This window comes from Rhineura floridana, chromosome 2 (assembly GCF_030035675.1).
Source record: "Rhineura floridana isolate rRhiFlo1 chromosome 2, rRhiFlo1.hap2, whole genome shotgun sequence".
In the NCBI taxonomy this organism is placed as follows: Eukaryota; Metazoa; Chordata; class Lepidosauria; order Squamata; family Rhineuridae; genus Rhineura; species Rhineura floridana.
Window position 1 is genome coordinate 141213375 of NC_084481.1, and position 19711 is coordinate 141233085.

Genomic DNA, 19711 nt, shown 5'->3' on the forward strand with positions numbered 1-19711 from the left:
GCCGTGTGAGGAGGCAGTGACAGTAATGAGGAGAGCAGGGCCAGGCAGCTGTAGGGTTTGGCAATGGGCCCTCCGCTGGGCTGTGAGCCTCAGGAGGTGCCCGCCAATGCCTAATACTGACACTGTCCCTGAGCTTAGTTCTATGCCTTAGCCCAAAGCTGGTATTAATAAATGAGTGCTGATTGGAGCAATGGTTTAAATTATTGAATGGCTTTCAATCACTTGTTGCATGCCTCAAACCCAAGAAGATAAAAGAAGCAAAGACAATACAAAGAAATAAATACTATTCTTTTATGAAATCCAAGCAGGGAATTTCAGCATGAAGTCAGTATTTAGTTTGTTCTTTATCTGTAGCTATGGAGAGTTATTTAAGTCTTACCTGATCTTTGCTATAAGGTCTCAGAGCGGATTATACCAATAAAAATATACAATTAGATTTTACAATTATATAAAAAAGTTACAACCATATAACAAGCAAAGTGTAAAAACAATGAAAAATAGTTCTATTTATAAAACAATTATAAAAATATCGTATATGAAAACCATACTAATATTTTAAAAATCCATATATAAAAAGAGTTGAAAATAGTTCCAATATAGATGCAGACTGGGATATAGATGCAGACTGGGATATAGATAGATGTGTGTGTGTGTGTGTGTGTGTGTCTATTTGGACATTATATTACCTTTTTTTAAAAAAAATCCAGTTTTTGAATTTTTCTCAGTCCTCCAAATACCCTTTCCTGACCACCATTTCACACACACATACAAAAGCCATAACATTAGCAAGGACAATTAAATTGTTTTGGCTGGGCATAGCAATTTCATTGCTAAGATTTTGCTCAGTTTTTTTTTAAGGCACATCTCTAAAGCAGATTGCACTTGGTATGCTGGCTGCATTTCTATAGTTTCTCTCAAAGAGTGTCTACAAAACCCCACCACCCTTCCTTCCTTCCTCCCATCCTTTGTGTCTTAGCTGCATTGCTGAGGTATTTGACGGTTACAGTTACTTTACTGAATGAAATTCAAGCCAGAGGAACATGCAAAGAAATGAATTTATAGCTATTCAAGCCTCTCTCTTTTTTCTGTCATAAGATCCTTAAAGTCAACACAGAACCAGGGAAGATAGCCTGTGGGCTATTGGGAGAAACCACAGCACTAATACAAGAATGATACAATTATACCAGAATTCTCATATGGTCTGTTTAAAAAAAGAAAAAAATCACATCATTTCCTATTTCAGAAAGCGAGATGGAGGCAGAGAGAGGTTCAGGAAGGTATGAGACTGGAAGGGGGGTGGGTGGGTGAAATCATTCACAGCACAGACAGAGGCCTCACACAGACCTTGTATGTGAATCTAAAGCATCTGATTGGTGAGCCTCAGGAAAGGTTTAGCCAATGAGAACCCTGGGATACCTGGCCATTCATGAAAGCCAGCATGGCACTGTTTTGTTTAAAGAACAGGAAGTGCGGAGAGGGAGGGAGGTGGAGGCTGTCTGTTATCACTTTTCATCAAGGTTTCCATTGTAGTTAAGCAAAACTCTGAACTTTACATTCTGACTTCATTTACTAAAGACTTCAAAAAGCTCTGTTTCTGGAATAGTGCTCAAGCAGCATTTAATTCTAGGGGGCCACTTGTTTGTATATTGGAAATCAAATTCTCTCTTTACCAGTATGCTCTTGCCATGAAGTCATTTTTCTGTGCTGATTGAAATCATCTGTTTTCAGTTCTCTGACAAATTAATTGAACTTTCCTCTGACTCAGGGGCCTTCTGACTCTTGAAGCAGATTTTGTCTACATGCTGTCTCCCATACGAACACAATTTAATCTCCTAGGCTTTAAATGAACTTTATGTTTCCAGAAAACTAGTGAAAGAAGCATTTGTTCTGGTGATAGCATGTTACTGCTTTTTACATGCAGGGAACAGGAATAGCGGGTTATAGAATATTTATTTTATCGTAGTCGATAACTAGCTTGAAAATGCATTCAGAGTCTATGATGCACAGTAACAGCAGCATTTTGAAAGGCTAGTCATACAAAAAAAATATGGACAGGAATAATTTCTGAAGATGATCATAGCTCAGTGATAGGGCACATGCTTTGCATGTAGAAGGCTCCAGGTCCAATCCTTGGCATCTCCAGGTAGGAAAAGCCCCAGTCTGAAACCCTGCAGAGCTATTGCCTGTCAGCATAACCAATAGTTAGCTAGCTGCACCAATGATCTAAGATGTGTAAGGCAGTTTCCTATGTACCAATTGGCTGTTAGGAAAGCTAAAACAACAACAAAAAAGCCATCCTTTTTATTGGTGTAAAAAATATAAATTCATATTTGTATAGGTTGGGGTTTCAAGCTTGTCAAAAGTCTGAATCCAGTATTCTGCTCATGAGCATTTGGTACAAAAATAAGCCTTGCTGGTGCTGCTAAATTTCAAAACAAATAGATGCCCAGGGTTGTCCTCTGTCCTGAAAGTGTGATTCTCCAAGCCAAGCTGTGTCTGGGCTAAGTTTTGTTGTTTTGTGATAAACATTCTGGATATGCTCAGAGACAATTATGATTATTGTTCTTTTACTGGGCCCTGGAACTCCACACAGATCTCTGGGTAAGCATAGATTATAAATAAGCCTTGCTTATTGGGTGCACAATGTCAGTGCACATGAGTAAAGTTTTCACAAGAGTATGTTCGGGGAAGAGTCATAGCTCAGTGACTCTGCATGCAGAGTGTCTCAAGTTCAACCCCTGTCATCTCCAGGTAGGACTGAGAATATCGCCACTCTGAAACACTGCAGAGACACTGCCATGTGATTAGTACCTGAAAGTAGCCTCCTAGAGGGGAAAAAATGTCTGTGCGCATTATCTAGAGACACTTAAAACAGCTTAAGGCTGCAGTCCTATACACACCTGGGAATAGGTCCCATTGAACTGCAATGGGGCTTACTTTTGAGTAGACGTTTATAGGATCACAGTATGTGTGTGTGTGTCCTCTTTTTTTGATGGCTGATGTCAGTTAAATAATTTAGGAAATATGTGTTACTTCTTTACAGGAACTTAACAGTGACTTCCTTTAGTTAACCACAGGGCACTGTTATTTATGTCCTTATGTGGGTTTTGCAAGTATTGATCAGTCAATATTTGTCTTAACATTTTTTAAAATCATCCAAAATGTCACCTGAAACATGGAGGGAACAATTTGGTGTTGTTGTTTTAAAGAGTCTAACAAAAATGTCTGGCATCTTTCCCCCCATATCACTCAACTTCTTTTCAGGCCCGGGCAGTATTGGACTTCCAAGTCCCGGCTGGGAGCAGAAGCAGAAGTGATAAAATACAATTGAGGTGGTGGGGAAGCTATTCTTGTGATACTTCCGGCTGTACTGGAAAGAGCGAGAACAGCATATCTCATCAAAACAGCCTCCTGTTACATAACTTCCACCCGAGTTTTGCAGAAACAAGCATGTTGGCTCTGAGAAGCTTCGCAGGAATATTTCTGAATGCTGGTTTTCATTAAACCATTGGGGGTTCACTTATCACCAGACAGAGTTTGCTGTCAGATGAGTCAACTGGCACAGATCTAGGAAGAGGCATACTGTTCATCTTGAAGAGATCAGACAGCTGAATGCATTTTATTTATTTATTTATTTAAAATATTTATATCCTGCCCTTCTACCCTATAACAGGGCACTCAGGGCTGCTTACAAAAATAAAATCAAACATGTACATAATAAAATTGTAAACAGTAAAATCATAAAAACATTAAAATAATTTTAAAATACAATTAAAATACATAAAATACAACATGCACACACATATACTAAAGGGACTACAAAGGTAAAATTTAATGCAGAAGGCATAAAATCAGTGTCAGGCTCTACCTTTATACATATAAAGCCATTCTTCCTAAGAACACAAGGATAGCCCTGCTGAATCAGACCAAGGATCCTGTTTCAAATGGTGACCAGCCAGATGTCTCCAGAGGGTGTATAAGCAGGGCATTCAGACAAGAGCAGTTCCCCCTTGTTTCTCTGAAGGATCTGTGTCATGATGGATAAATTGCAGCCCCCATCTTCAGAGGTTGATGATCTATCCTCTGTGAATTTGGCCAACCCTTTTAAAAACTTGTGGCCATTGCTGCGCTTTGTCCATATCCAGAGGTTACAAGCAGACCATTGGTTGGAAGCTTCTAATCCAGGGATGGGCAACCTGTGGCCCTTCAGTTGTTGTTGCTCCAACTCTGTTTAGCCCATGATCACCATGATGATAAATAGTCAGGGATGATGATATTTGTAGTCCAGCAAGATATGGAGGGCCATTCTTCTAGTTGCTTATTTTATATTCACTGCAGGAATCTAGTATCATGAATGATTCCATCACCTTTTCCCCCAAATGTAAACACATTGGGGTGGATTCAGAGATGGCAAGCGAAAATCTGCATGTGTAACAGGGGTTTTCTGGCTCATTCCCCTGCTCTAGCCCCCTGCAAAAGTCACTCTGAAAGTCAACAAGTCCCCCAGAAAATTGGGGGATGAGCCATAGGTGGCTGTGGCAGAACAGGGAAATCAGGAGAATTTGACAGGGCTGACTTGCACAAGTGGAAGTACTTTCTACTTGCGTAAGACATTTCTGGATTAAAGGCATTAATTATATCAATGACTGTTGTGGACTGGATTAATCTGTAAGTAGGGATGGAATGATCTGCCAATTTCAGTTCTCTCAGTTTCTTATTTTCCCAGTCTTAAATTCAGTTTTTCACATTTCCACAGCAATTTGCAAAAAAAAAAAAACCATGAAAATTCTTCAGCATTTTAATGTGAATTTCTTCTAGTAAACTAATTTTTATGTGTAATTTTGACTAATGTACATATTTTTGCAAGCAATTTTTCCTAATGCATTTTTGTATGTTATTTTCACAAATGTATTCATTTTTAATAAAATAATAATAATAAAATTTAATTTATGTGTCGCCTATCTGGCCGATGGCCACTCTAGGCGACGTACATGTAAACAGTTAAAACACAATGTGATAAAATACATTAATACAATATATAAACAATACAGCAGCAACAACAATATTAGTGCAGGGTAAGAGGCATTTCAGTCATAAAAGTTAACCCTCCCCGGAAATCCCAAAGGCCTGTTGAAAGAGCCAGGTCTTTAAGGCTTTACGAAATACATTTAGGGAAGAGGCGTGCCGTAGATCTTGTGGGAGTTCCAAAGGGTGGGGGCCACCACTGAGAATGCCCTCTCTCTAGTTCCCGCCAATCTAGCTGTTTTTGTCGGTGGGATTGAGAGAAGGCCCTGTGTGGCTGATCTTGTCAGGCGGCATAACTGGTGGCGTTGAAGGCGCTCCTTTAGATAAACTGGGCCGAGACCATATAGGGATTTAAAGGTTAATACCAACACCTTGAATTGGGCCCGGAAGACAACTGGAAGCCAGTGTAGATCGAACAACACAGGTGTGATGTGATCCCGGCGGCGACTGTTCGTAAGTAGTCGAGCCGCCGCGTTTTGTATAAGTTGTAGTTTCCGGACCATTTTCAAGGGTAACCCCACACAGAGCGCATTACAGTAATCCAATCGAGAGGTGACCAGGGCGTGTACTACCAGTGGGAGCTGATGAACAGGAAGGTAGGGTTGCAGCCTTCGTATGAGGTGCAGTTGATACCAGGCTGCCCGGCTCACTGCCGAAATCTGAGCCTCCATGGACAGCCTGGAATCAAGCACAACCCCAAGGCTGCGGACCTGGTCCTTCAGGGGTAGACTCACCCCATTGAACTTCAGGTCAACATCTCCCAACCTTCTCTTGTCCCTCACGAGTAGCACCTCGGTCTTATCGGGGTTCAACTTCAGCTTGTTCCTTCCCATCCATCCACTCACGGATTCCAGGCACTTGGACAAGGTCTCCACAGCCAACTCTGGTGAAGATTTAAACGAGAGATAGAGCTGAGTGTCATCTGCATATTGGTGACACTGCAGCCCAAAACTCCTAATGATTGTCCCCAGCGGCTTCATATAAATGTTAAATAGCATGGGAGAGAGGATACAGCCCTGTGGCACACCACAATTGAGAGGCCAAGGGTCTGAAACCTCCTCCCCCAATGCTACCTGTTGGTACCTATCGGAGAAAAAGGAACGGAACCACTGTAATACAGTGCCTCCAATTCCCAATCCCTCCAGGCGATGTAAAAGGATACTGTGGTCGACAGTATCAAAAGCTGCTGAGAGATCGAGGAGGACAAGAAAGGTGAATTCTCCCCTATCTAATGACCTCCTCATATCATCTACCAGAGCGACCAAGGCTGTTTCAGTTCCGTGACCAGTCCTGAAACCCGATTGGTATGGATCCAAGTAATCCATTTCATCCAAGTGTGTTGACAACTGGTTGGCCACCACTCGCTCAATGGCCTTGCCCAAGAATGGTAGGTTCGAAATTGGGAGAAAGTTATTGAAAACTTGGGGATCCAAGGAGGGCTTCTTCAAGATGGGCTTTACAATTGCCTCCTTGAAGGCTGATGGCATCACACCCTCTTTCAAGGATGCGTTTACCACCGCTTTAATCCCCTTGCCCAATTTCTCTCTGCAGCTCATAAGGAGCCACGATGGGCAAGGATCAGTTAGGCAAGTGGTAGGCTTCACAGTCGAAAGCACCTTGTCCACATCCTCAGAAGGGAGAAGCTGAAACTGATCCCAACTTGCCGGCATGCAACTGGCCAACTCTGGTTCACTTACTGTATCCACGGCGCACGGGATCGAGCTCCGTAAGTGTTTGATTTTATCGGCGAAGTGCTTTGCCAATATGTCACAGGAGGCCTTTGACTGTTCCAAGGGTTCCTGGGCAACTGGACCGACCAGGCTTCGGACCACCTGGAACAGCCTCCTGGGACAGCACTCCGCAGACGCAATAGAGGCAGCAAAGAAAGCCTTCTTTCCTGCCTTTATTGCCACTTGGTAGGCAGCTACTGCTGCTCTAACCTGTGTCCAGACATCTTCGGAGCGGGATTTTCGCCACCAGCGTTCTAGTCGTCTCACCTCCTGTCTCAGAGTACGCAACCATGGTGTATACCACGGTGCTAACTGAGTTCTATTCAGTGGGAGAGGACGTTTCGGAGCCACCCGGTCTAATGCCCTGGTGATCACATCATTCCACTCCCTCACCAGGGTTTCGACCGGGCGACCTTCAGCAGGTTCCAAATCCCCTAGCGCAGTCAGGAATCCATCCGGATCCATCAGGCGCCTGGGGCGGACCATTCTAATAGGTCCTTTGCCCCTGCGGAGGGGGCGTGGCATTGAGAAGTCTATGTTTACCAGGTAGTGATCTGACCATGACACAGGGGTGGAATAAACCATTCCCAACTTCAGAGCACTTCTCTCCTCTCCCAGGACAAACACAAGGTCGAGAGCATGACCAGCTACATGGGTGGGCCCAATATTACTAAGGCGCAGTTCCCAGGAAGCCATGGTTTCCAGGAAATCCCGAGGGGCTCCAGTGAGAGTGGACTCGGCATGCACGTTGAAGTCACCCAGCACTAACAATTCTGGGGACAACGCCCGTACAGCCGAGACCACCTCCAGCACCTCGGCCAGGGAGTCTGCTGTGCAGCGGGGTGGGTGGTACACTAGCAGGATCCCCAAACTGCCCTTCGGGCCCAACCTCCAGTACATACAATCAACAAACTGAGTCCTATGGAGAGGAGGTCTGGCAAAAACCAAAGACTCTCGATAGATGACTGCCACGCCCCCTCCCCGCCTTCCCACCCTCGGCTGCTGTGCGTAACGGAAACCTGGTGGACACATGGCCTCAAGAATGGGAGCAGAGGCCTCGTCCAACCAAGTCTCTGTAATACATGCCAGGTCTGCGCACTCATCCAAGATCATATCATGGATGAGCGAAGTTTTTTGTGCCACAGACCTGGCATTACATAACAGCAGTCGAAGGTCGGTAGGAACCTTGCGTCCCCCAGTTTTCGTCTGGTTCTGGGCTGACCCAGAACAGGGGATGGGTATAACACATCTATCCCCTGTTCCCCTATTCTGGCGTGGTCTGCCAGCAGCACCTTTCCAGCGCCTGCCGCCCAATCTTTCTATAACTTGGCCCCTCACCTCCCTCCCTGGCTTGCACATGCCTCTATCCCTATCTGCCAGTCAACAGGCCACCCACCCTAAAACAATATTGGTCCGGAGACCCGCCTCCGTACCCTATAACAACTGTAAATTGATTAAATTAAATTGAATTAAATCAAACTAAATCAATATAAACACACACTCACACACGACTGACACAACCACACAAATACAAATAATAATAATAAAAAGAAAGCACACTTTCCCCTCTTATGTGTATTTTGTAAACATTGGTTGGAGAACTACATCCCCAAATTTGGGTAAGTGCAGATTTCGAAAGATGGCTGTGTTTCAGTTTTCATATTGTTTTGGAAAGTGCAAATCTGATAGATTCAACCATACATGTGAACTGTAGCGAATTTCTCCCCTGTCCCTATCTGTCAGTTGTAGGCCATAGCACATAGATTAGAAATAGAATCTGATTGCTCAGAAACACTACAGTAACCTCTTTGCTCAATATCTATGGCATTTTTTTCTGCAAAGAAACTGAGGCACTACAGTGTTGAGTTAGCTCAGCATTCCTTGATCACCATTCACTTCCCACTTGTGCAGCAGAGGGGGAGGGAAATATTTTGGTTCGTGTTTTAAGGCAACCCTACCTAACTGGCAATACACAAACTGAAACACAGCTATCCTTCAAAATTCAGACCTCTCCAAATTTTGCTATGCAGATCTCTAACCCAAAAATGCCATGAAGATAATGCACAAAAATGCATTGTATTAGGAAAAATTGCTTACAAAAATAGCTATATTAGGGGAAACAGCTTATTTATATTTGGGAAAATTACAAACAAAAATGCATATATTAGGATAAATGTTCACATGGTATATACCCTGTATAATATGTGTGTTACAAACTGCTACAGAAATGGGACAAACCAAGCTTCAGCTTGGAAAAGTGAGGAACGGAGTGAAACTGACATTGACAGATTCGTCCATTCCTACTGTGTGGTTAGTGCTCCTCTGAGTAACAGCAAACTCAAGGAAAACAGGATGGCTGAAAGTTGGCTTTTTAACTCACACAGTAGAAGTCGATGGAACTGTTTTTGCTTTATAATTGCATTCACTGAATGTCTTTGTACTCTGCTCTTCATCCATTTTAGCGTGAAGGCAGTGGATCCTTGAATATACTTCTTCAGTCAATATTTCCTTTGCAGAGGTGATGTGTGGCAGAAGGGCCATTTGAACAATGAAGCCATTTATTTACTTATTTGGATATACTCATTGTGTAGGCTTGGATCTCAGAAGTATAGTGAAGAAGATGCTTTGATTTAATCACAAAGATTAAATCAGAGCCAAAAGTAATGTTTCTGTTTCTAGTAATAAACTATGTAAACCTGAACCATCACTATTCTCTAGTCTTGTAGAGTTTACTTGCAGTGCTTTAACCAAACTATAGAGGGCAAGCTGAATGAGACCAACAGCCTGATCCTATGTATATTTAGTATTTTAGTGGCTCTGATTCCCAAGAATATGTGTGTGTGTGTGTGTGTGTGTGTGCTGATTGCTTTTGTTTGTTTTTAAAATTTCTCTCCAAAGCATCCAATTTGCTTTGGAGTCACTGTGTAAGCAAAATCATTTGGTTTCTGTGGTTTTTCTGCAAGTAAAGGGAGTTGTTAGCAATTAAAACGACTAGGTTAAAGAATTGTGTGAGTCTGATCCAAACCCCACTGAAAGCAATGGGATTCTTTTTGTCAACTTGTGTGATCTCTGGATCATGCACCCAGTGATTTGGGACCTTAAAACAGCTCTAAAATGTTTTGCGAAAGCCGTCCAGTTGTGTTTTAGAATGGACACACATGCTGTCAAAGTTGATGACTCAGAAGTAAACTTTCTTGCAGTATCACTCTTGAGAACAAACGTCTTCCCTTTCAGTAAGTGATACAATATTTCTGGCTCGTGAACGGCAATACCAGATTGCATTTTCAGTCTTCCTTTGGCAGGGAAGAAACTTTGTTGTAATGGTCTGCTTAAGCACTCAGGGCCTGACTGAGCTGCCTACACAGAGCTGCTGTTGTTTCCCTTGCAGGCCTTCAGGATGCAGCTTTTTAATGACGTGCAGCACTTTGAGACATTAGGGGATGGAACGTAACCACTCAAAGCTGTTTGGTTTGTCACTTTGGATTTGTTACATAAGGCTGTGTTAATGTGAATGGGCCTTTTTGATTAAACAGCACAGACTGTGGGAGAAATTCTCTGATGTCTGTCTAAAGCAGTGAGCAGACTCCTTGATTATTAACATATTGGTTGTATTCCTCTTTCAGACATTTGCTTAGAAATAGGAATGGCTAGGAGACTGGGGCAGGGGGAGCAAGATATTTGAAGATTCAGTCTGGAAAACTAAAGTAACACAAAAGACTATGTGTTCTTAGCTTGCATTTTCCATCTAAGTAAAATTGGGAGAGTCTGGTGAATTTTGTTCAGTGTTTGCCTGCAAAGGTCAGGTTGTCTACAATTCCATTTTAAGTCTCTCTAAAAACAATGGGAATAACTCTCGCCATGTCAATGAATTGAAAGCCATGTGCTTGAAATTTCACTAGACCTTCTCCAAGATGAGCACAACCCATCCATCACATATGGTTGCCCACTTTTTGTTGTTTGCCTAGGGCTGAAAAAAAACCTGGCAATTTATCAATGGCTGGAGGGCTATGCTTGGTTTGGTGGATCATAACTTGTATAGAGAACTGTTTTACATCATTATTAGAAACCTCCTGACTCAGCCATGAAGTTCACTGGGTGACCTTGGGCCAGTCACCATCTCTCAGCCTAACCTTACCTCATAGGGTTGTTGTGAGGATAAAATGAGGAGGAAGGGGAGGAGTATGTTTGCTACCTCAAGGTCTCTGAAGGAAAGATGGGGTCTAAATGTACTTAATGAATTAGTGGCTGTGACATTACAATGGCAGCACTTCCTTTTGTCAGCTTTCCTTCAAAGGACTTTCCATTCCTTTTCTGTCCTTTGTATACCAATCTTCTCTAACCCAACTGATTCTGTACATTTCCTTTTGTATTCCTGATACCCATAGACTCATTGACTGGTCTTCAATAGTTCTCAGCCTCAGTTCTCTGCTTGCAAAATGGGAATAAAAGGGACCTGTTCATCTGTGGTGGATAATATTGACAAAAAAAAAAGAGATATTGCAAAGGTGAAACCTTATCATGATTGTTGTTGTTGTTATATGCCTTCAAGTCGATCATGACTTATGGTGAGCCTATGAATCTTTTTTGGATATATTCATAGGGTTTTCATGGTAAAAGGTATTCAGAGGTGGTTTACCATGGCCTTCCTCTAAGCCTAAGGCACCCGGTATTCCCAGGCAGTCTCCCATCCAATTACTAACCAGGCCTGACCCTGCTTAGCTTCCGAGATCAGATGAGATTGGGCGTGTTCAGGGTAGCGTGGCCGTAGACATTGTGATTGTAATTAAATTAATTTGCTAATTAAAGATGCTATATACATAATATGTGTAAATAAAATGTATACATAAATAATGTCAGAGTTGTTGCTTCTGTGAGATTTGGCCATGAGAGTCTTTCATCCTCCCCCTTCACATTTATCACGATTTCAAAAGATGCTGGCCACGTCTTATCAAAGGACAATATATCATTTTCATAACATTGTTACCATACCATCCTATACATGCTTACTCAGAGGAGCAAGGGGCACCTAGGAAGCTTTCTTTTGCACAAGTGATGACAAAAAAAATCTTATATGCTAAATCAGTGAAAGCAAAACTTCTCAAGACTCTTTTAAGAAATCCTGGTAGCTGGAAAATATGTCAGGCATCTGCTGTCCTCACACCTGCAGTCTTCCTTGAAACCTGCCTGGAAGCGAAACATCTGAGTAGAGGTAGGGACATGCTTAAGTGTGTGGCTGGGGGCAGGGCCAAGGCAGCTGGGCCATCGCTTTACAATGCAGCTCAGGATGATCTTTTGCAACTAACAAGAAGTTCTTCATTTTCCAAGCTGTGTTGACAGCTACAGAGCAAAGAATCCCAAACCTCTGACCACACACGAAAATAGTTTCTCAGGACGAGTCACAGCAATCTGAAATGTTTTTGGTCGGAAATAGCTTCAGAGGGTATTGGTTGCTGCTGTATCCTGTCCCCAGTTCCTTACCAGCTCACAGTGCTTTCATTTTGATTAATAACACTGCACATTTTTGCATGCCTTAGTCACTGGAGAAGCAGCACATACTTTTGGTGCTACTCAAGTGTATCCATCCCCCGGGGACTTATCACTTGTGTTAATTTACTGTTTGTTATTTTGGAAAGAAAAAAAGAAAGAAAGAAAGAAAGAACTTTCACTTTTCATTAGTTTGGGAGCCCACCCTGGATAGGCTGAAGTTCATTAGATAGGACATACACTAACACTAATGTGGAAAGTTAGAAACCAAAGACAACTTGTACCATTGCCCAAAAGTGAGTCATTGTCCCTTTCCTTGCTCCAGCCAAAAGCTGATTCAGAAGCTGTGTGAGTTTCCTGAAGATAAGAGATAAATTGAAGGAAAACCTGGCAAAAAAAAGAGATGATGGTCCTGTTTCAAGATATCATTTCCTTCAAAGCCCCTGCATGCTAATTAACCATTCTGTGCATATTTTCAACTGCATTAAGGGATTTCCTCATCAAAATAAACTTCCTCCTCTGCTATCTTCTCTTTTTGGCATCTGGGATTAAAGCTTGCTGCAAGAATCAGGGTTAAAGAGTCAAATGCTGCTTGTATATATATGTGTGTGTGTGTGTGTGTGTGTACATACACATGTGTGTGTGTGTGTGATGTGTGTGTATTTATATATTCATTTGAAGCCTTGCCAGGATGGCCCTAGAATCCCAGTGCCTGATCCAAATCCTATTTCAGTTAATGGGATCTTTGCTATGGACTTCAAGGGAGGAGAATCAAGCTCCTAGCCTTGTGCATCCAGATTGTTTCACTTACCCTGCATAATGTGCTCATAATAAACTACAGATGGACTCCAGCCGAAAAATTCCAATGCCAGTCCATTTCCAAAGCTTGAAGGTGTTCACACCTACAAATGTGTCCCTAAAAACAAGCTGCTTATTTAGAGCATACACACCCAGCCCTGTCTGGCTGGCTGAAAAGTGCACTGATAAAGGTTAATTTCTTTTCTTTTTAAAATGAGATGCCAGTAGGACATAAGGCTCCCTGAATTCAGTCCTTATGACCAAGAAGCCCTTCTCTGTAATCTTGGACATGTAAGAGCTGGCTGCAATGGCTCAGTGGTGAGGGAAAGGTCTTCTGCACATGCTCCAAGGCACAATCTTCTTTGGCATCAAGGCTGGTCCAAGACCCTTTGCAAAATAAAATCTCTCTCCCAACTTCCCCTGTTTCACAGACAGAACCTGACTAAACTGACAATGGAATCTTACTTCAGTGCTGGTGACGGGGCAGCATCCTCTGCCACAGCTGAGGGCAGTAGGCTAGTTTAGTGGGTGGAGGGCAGGATGCTTGGGACACATGCATCTGTCCTCCATCACCTCACTGCTGCTCTGCTCCTCCCAGCACCTGTCACCTGAGGTTGCTTTCTCACTTTGCCCAATGGCAGAGCTGGTGCTGTCTGGCATTGTCAAAACTGGTTTACATTAAAACCACATCCTAAGATGTGAACCTTGGGGTGCTGTGGCTTTTAGGCAGCCTGGCACACTTTGGATCCAGTTTCAGCTGAAGAATTAGATTCCTCCAATCAGAACAGGAATCATGGGCCATTTGTGCCAATTCTATTCCTTACAGCCAAGCTAGGAAGCTGGGATCTCTCCCAGTATCAAACAGATGTCGAGATGGGTGAATGGGTGGACCTTAGGCCAATCACTATAGCCCTGTGCAGGTCCCATTGCCCGAACTTGTGTATGGAGGATTGGTGCCGCTTCCAAAAGTCCCTACACGTAGGGATACAGCTCTGACCTTCTTGCACCCAGTGTTTGAGGGAGGAATTCTACACACGTCCAGGGTTGCCAATTGCAGGAAGGATTCTAAGTGCATCCAGCTGAATATGAGAAGAAGCCTACTTCAGACCTTCCCACTCAACACCAGAAGGTTGCAGGTGGATCTGGCCTGTACAAGACAATGGGCCTGGCTTGCAGAACCCCGCTGCTCCATATACAGATTCAGGAAATCACAGCTCAATAGAGCAATCCTCTCTACTAAGCCTACCCTAGATGGTTGTTAGGAGAATAAAATAGGAGGAAATCATGTATCCTGACCCAGGATCCATAGGGAAAGTACTGAACAAAAATGTAATCTAAGAAGTGTCTATGAATTTCCTAATGCATGTAACCCAAATGGGACCATTCATATATACAAACTTTTTCTCAGTACTTATCTCTGTTTAAAAATGGAATGCCACTCCCTTTTGAAGAGCCAAGAATTTTATTCCAAAGATGCCGGGTGTTGGTGGAAATCACTTCTGTTTGCACACAAGGTGCCCTGTTGTCCCCAGCTACTTATACCACATGCCTTATGTTATGGAGGATCTCCTAGTCATCAGGAACAGTTTTCCAGGGGGGCTGGCAGAAGGCAACTGACAAAGATCAGGTGCCTTGTCTTGCATGCTTTATGTTCCCTTACTGGCACATTTAGATCCAAGACAGCGACAGGAAACCATCTACTTGGAAAGCAACTGTCCCCTACCCTAGAAAGGGAACATGTTATAGGGACATCAGAAGCTGTCTTATATCAAGTCAGACCACTGGTCCATCTAGCTCAGTATTTTCTACACTAACTGTCAGATGATCTCCAGGATTTCAGACAGGGCTACCTGGAGATGCTGAGGATTAAACCTGGAACTTTCTGCATGCAAAGCAGATAGTCTGCCCCTGAGCTATGGCCCTTCTCCTTCTGCTCCCAGAGCTGTTCCTCTACCTCTGGGTGACAGTTAATTCTCACCTCAGAGCCCAGGCACACTCCTCTTTGTGCAACAGTAGGGGAGATTGTTTCTTCCTGATGATTTGCCTTTCCCTTTTCTAGAGGTGGAAAAACTGTAGCTCTCCAGATGTATGTATATCAGCCTATGCACACCTGATCTCCTCCAGGTCTTTTGGACTTCAATCCCCCCCCCAATCTACCAGCATGGCCAATGGTCACCGATTTTGGGAGTTGTGGCCCAACAACATCTGGAGGAACATGGGTTCCGCATCCTTGAAGTAAAAGAAAAAGATTTTGAACAATTCAATTATATAAAATGAAAGGGCATTTGGGGAGGGCACTTCTCAGCCCAGATGATCCTAAGTGTGGGTGGTATATGTTCTCCTGAGAGAATTTTCCAGATGAACTTGAAACCCCTGGAATGCTGCCACCTCCAGGCAGCACCCTGTATTTCCTGTCACAGGGGTGGGGGACAGCAGACCAGGGGCCACATGCAGCCCTCCAGTCCTCTCTATCTATTTTTTTTTATTTTTTTTTTATTTTGGTGTGTTGATGCAATTTGAGATGAATGGGTGCCTGATTATATGAATGTATGTCTGAGTGAGTGTGTATGTTTATATGCTGTATATATGGCTGTATATATAGCTGTTTTTATACGTTTAATTGTTGTATATTTTAGTTGTATTATGTGCTTCGGAGAGAGTTTTATCCATCAGGCGGGGAGACTTGAGGGGGCCCCAATTGCCGTAGTGACGGGCAAAGGAAGGTATGGCGCTGTGAGAAGGACGTGCCAGGTAAGGGGAACGCGGTCCAGACATGTTGTGGCTGTGCCTTGTTCCGGTCCTTCCCACACCCACAAGGTCGTTGGTAGTCCTATCAGCCAACTCTCAGATCTCCAGTTGCTGTTATTAAATGCCAGATCGGTATATAATAAAACCTCCCTCGTCCACGATTTGATTGTGGATGAGGCAGCCGATCTGGCATGTATAACCAAGACCTGGGTGGGTGAGCAGGGAGGAGTTGGTCTCTCTCAGCTCTGCCCACCGGGGTACTTGGTTCAGCATCATGGTAGATCTGAGGGTCGGGGAGGTGGGGTTGCTGTCGTCTATAAGAGTTCCATCTCACTCACCAAGCACCATGTTCATTCAGTTACTGGCCTGGAGTGTTTGCACCTTGTGTTGGGCCAGAGGGACAGGCTGGGAATCCTTTTGGTGTACCGCCCACCTTGCTGCCCAATGGCTTCCCTAACTGAGCTGGCGGAAGTGGTCTCGGATATATTGTTGAGGTCCCCCAGACTAATAGTACTGGGGGATTTCAACATTCATGCCGAGACCACTTTGTCTGGCGCGGCTCAGGACTTCATGGCTTCCATGACAGCCATGGGGCTGTCTCAATATGTTAGTGGTCCAACACATGTATCGGGGCACACTCTAGACCTTGTTTTTGCTATTGAGCATGGGGAAAGTGATCTGGATGTGGGGAGTTTTACAACACTCCCTTTGTCATGGACAGACCACTGCTTGCTGAAGTTTAGACTTTCAGTAACCTCTTCCCTCTGCAAGGGTGGGGGACTTATTAAAATGGTCCGCCCCCGGAGACTAATGGATCCTGAAGGTTTTCAAAGGGCTCTGGGGGATTTTCCGGCTGATAGGACTGGCACTCCTGCTGAAGCCCTGGTCGCTCTGTGGAATACGGAGATGACCCGGGCTGTAAACACGATCGCTCCTGCACGCCCTCTCCTGTGTAGAGCTCATACAGCTCCATGGTATACTCCGGAGCTGAGAGCGATGAAGCAAGATAGGAGGAGGCTTGAGCGGAAATGGAGACGAACTCCCGACGGATACAATTATGCGCTGGTTAGTGCTTCGACTAAGCTCTATGTAGGAGCAGTGAAGGCAGCTAAAAAACATCATTTTGCTGCCACTATTAAATCATCTCTTTGCCGCCCAGCGGAGCTCTTTCGAGTTGTCCGGGGGCTTCTCCATTCAAACCCTCCGGACACGGTGGAATCATCGGAGGCCCGCTGTAATCAGTTTGCTGATCACTTCCAGAATAAGATCTCATGTATCCGCCAGGACCTAGACTCTCAAGTTATAGCAGTAGATCCTAGTGAGATGTCCGGAGCACAGTCTTGTCCTGTTTTGTTGGATGAGCTTCAGTTGGTTCAACTCGAGGACGTGGACAAGGTGCTTGGACAGGTACGTGCAACCACTTCGGTACTGGATCCTTGCCCCTCCTGGCTGATAAAAACTAGTAGGAATGGAACAGGTAGCTGGGCCAAGGAAGTGATAAATGCCTCTTTACGAGAGGGAGTGGTCCCGGGCTGTCTGAAAGAGGCAGTGGTGAGACCACTCCTGAAAAAGCCTTCCTTGGACCCAGACAATTTTAACAGCTACAGGCCAGTGGCGAATGTTCCATTCCTGGGCAAGGTCTTGGAACGGGTGGTTGCTGGCCAGCTCCAGGCGCTATTGGATGAAACTGATTATCTAGATCCATTTCAATCGGGTTTTAGGCCCGGTTTTGGCACTGAGACAGCCTTGGTCGCCCTGTACGATGACCTATGTCGGGAAAAAGACAGAGGGAGTGTAACTCTGTTGATTCTCCTTGATCTCTCAGCGGCTTTTGATACCATCGACCATGGTATCCTTCTGGAGAGGCTCGTGGAGTTGGGAGTTGGAGGTACTGCTTGGCAGTGGTTCCGCTCCTACTTGGCGGGTCGTCTCCAGAAGGTAGTGCTTGGGGAACATTGCTCGACACCGCGGGCTCTCCAATATGGGGTCCCGCAGGGGTCAGTTTTGTCCCCCCTGCTTTTTAATATCTACATGAAGCCGTTGGGAGAGGTCATCAGGAGTTTTGGAGTGCGTTGTCATCAGTATGCTGATGACACGCAGCTCTACTTCTCCTTTTCATCTTCTTCAGGTGAGGCTGTCAATTTGCTGAACCGTTGCCTGGCCTCGACAATGGACTGGATGAGAGTTAACAAACTGAAGCTCAATCCAGACAAGACTGAGATGCTGTTGGTGGACGGGTTCTCTGATCGGATGGTGGATATATACCCTGTCCTGGACGGGGTTACACTCCCCCTAAAGGACCGGGTTCGTAGTCTGGGAGTCTTTTTAGACTCTTCCCTCTCACTTGAGGCTCAAGTATCCTCGGTGGTTAGGAATGCGTTTTACCAACTTCGGTTGGTAGCCCAGCTACGTCCCTATTTGAGTAAAGAGGACCTTACATCAGTGGTACATGCTCTGGTAACCTCACGTTTGGATTACTGTAATGCGCTTTACGTAGGGCTACCTTTGAAGGCAGTTCGGAAGCTATAACTAGTGCAAAATGCGGCGGCCAGATTGCTGACAAGGACCAAGCGGTCCGAGCATATAACACCTGTTCTGGCCAGCTTGCACTGGTTGCCAATATGTTTCCGGGCTAGATTCAAAGTGTTGGTATTAACCTATAAAGCCTTATACGGTGCGGGACCACGATACCTTGCGGAACGCCTCTTCCGATATGAACCGGCCCGTGCACTACGTTCTGCTACGAAGGCCCTCCTCCGGGTTCCAACTCACAGGGAGGCCCGGAGGGTGATGACAAGATCTAGGGCCTTCTCAGTGGTGGCCCCCGAACTATGGAACAGTCTCCCCGAGGAAGTACGCCTGGCGCCGACTCTGCTCTCCTTCCGGCGCCAGGTCAAAACCTTCCTATTCTCTGAAGCATTTTAAGTTACACTGATTTAATTTTAAAAATGTTTATTGTGTTGGATTGTTGCTTGTATTTTAGTATTGTTTTGTTATTTATTGTATTTTTATGCTGTTTTATGTTCACCGCCCAGAGAGCTATTGCTAGTCGGGCGGTATATAAATTTAATAAAATAAATAAATAAATAAATAAATCTAGTCCTCAGGACTCTCTCCAGGGCACACTCCCTTCCCAATAACACTCCCTGCTTGTCCTGCTTTGCCCCTTCCTTAAATGTTTTTGCCTGACTAGAGTGTGTCTGATAGTGCTTTTTGTTTACCTGGATGGAGGATAGAGAGGGGTGTGTGAGTATGTGTAGAAACTAACATATTGTACAAAGATAAAAACATGCATTCATTGCTCCACCCACTTTTGCCTCTGGCCCTGCCCAGCTCTGACCCATGGCCCCTGAAAAGTTGCCTAGAAGGAAATGCGGCCCTCAGGCTGAAAAAGGCTCTCCACACCTTTCCTATTGGGTTGGGCCAGCTCTGGTTGTTCCTGTTATTTATTTATTTCCTGGAAAAATTCAGTTTTTATAGATGCACCAGTCCTTTTAAGGTTGCCCTTGAATGCAAAGTCGTCACCCCCTGCTTTGCCCCCTTTCTCTCTCAAGTGCGTTCAGTTCTTTTCTAATATTCTGTGCTGCTGTCACTAAGAGCAAAATGGGAACACAATAGATTGCTTCCTATTTCTAAAAGAATCTGAAGGTTGTCAAGGTTTGACAGCCAGCTCCGGTTTTTAGATGAAACCGATAAATAGGCATTTCTTGAAAGAAAGGAGATAAAGGATGGATTGTTCTTGGAGGACTGTTGCTATTTATACTGCAGAGTTGTTAAGGATAAAACTGAAGATATTGTGTACCACACCAATTGGAAGTATATTCAGAAATAATGGTTTGTGCAGATCCTGTTCACATAAGTTGCCTTTGGGCCAGCTTGTGTAATTAGTGTGATGTTAATCAGATGGTGGGATTATGTATGGAAAT

General features: G+C 44.2%; 1 pseudogene; it reads right to left on the reverse strand.

The window, feature by feature from the left end:
• Window positions 1-11406: 11406 nt before the first annotated feature.
• LOC133378489 (5S ribosomal RNA) lies at window positions 11407-11525 on the reverse strand (annotated as a pseudogene).
• Window positions 11526-19711: the final 8186 nt, after the last annotated feature.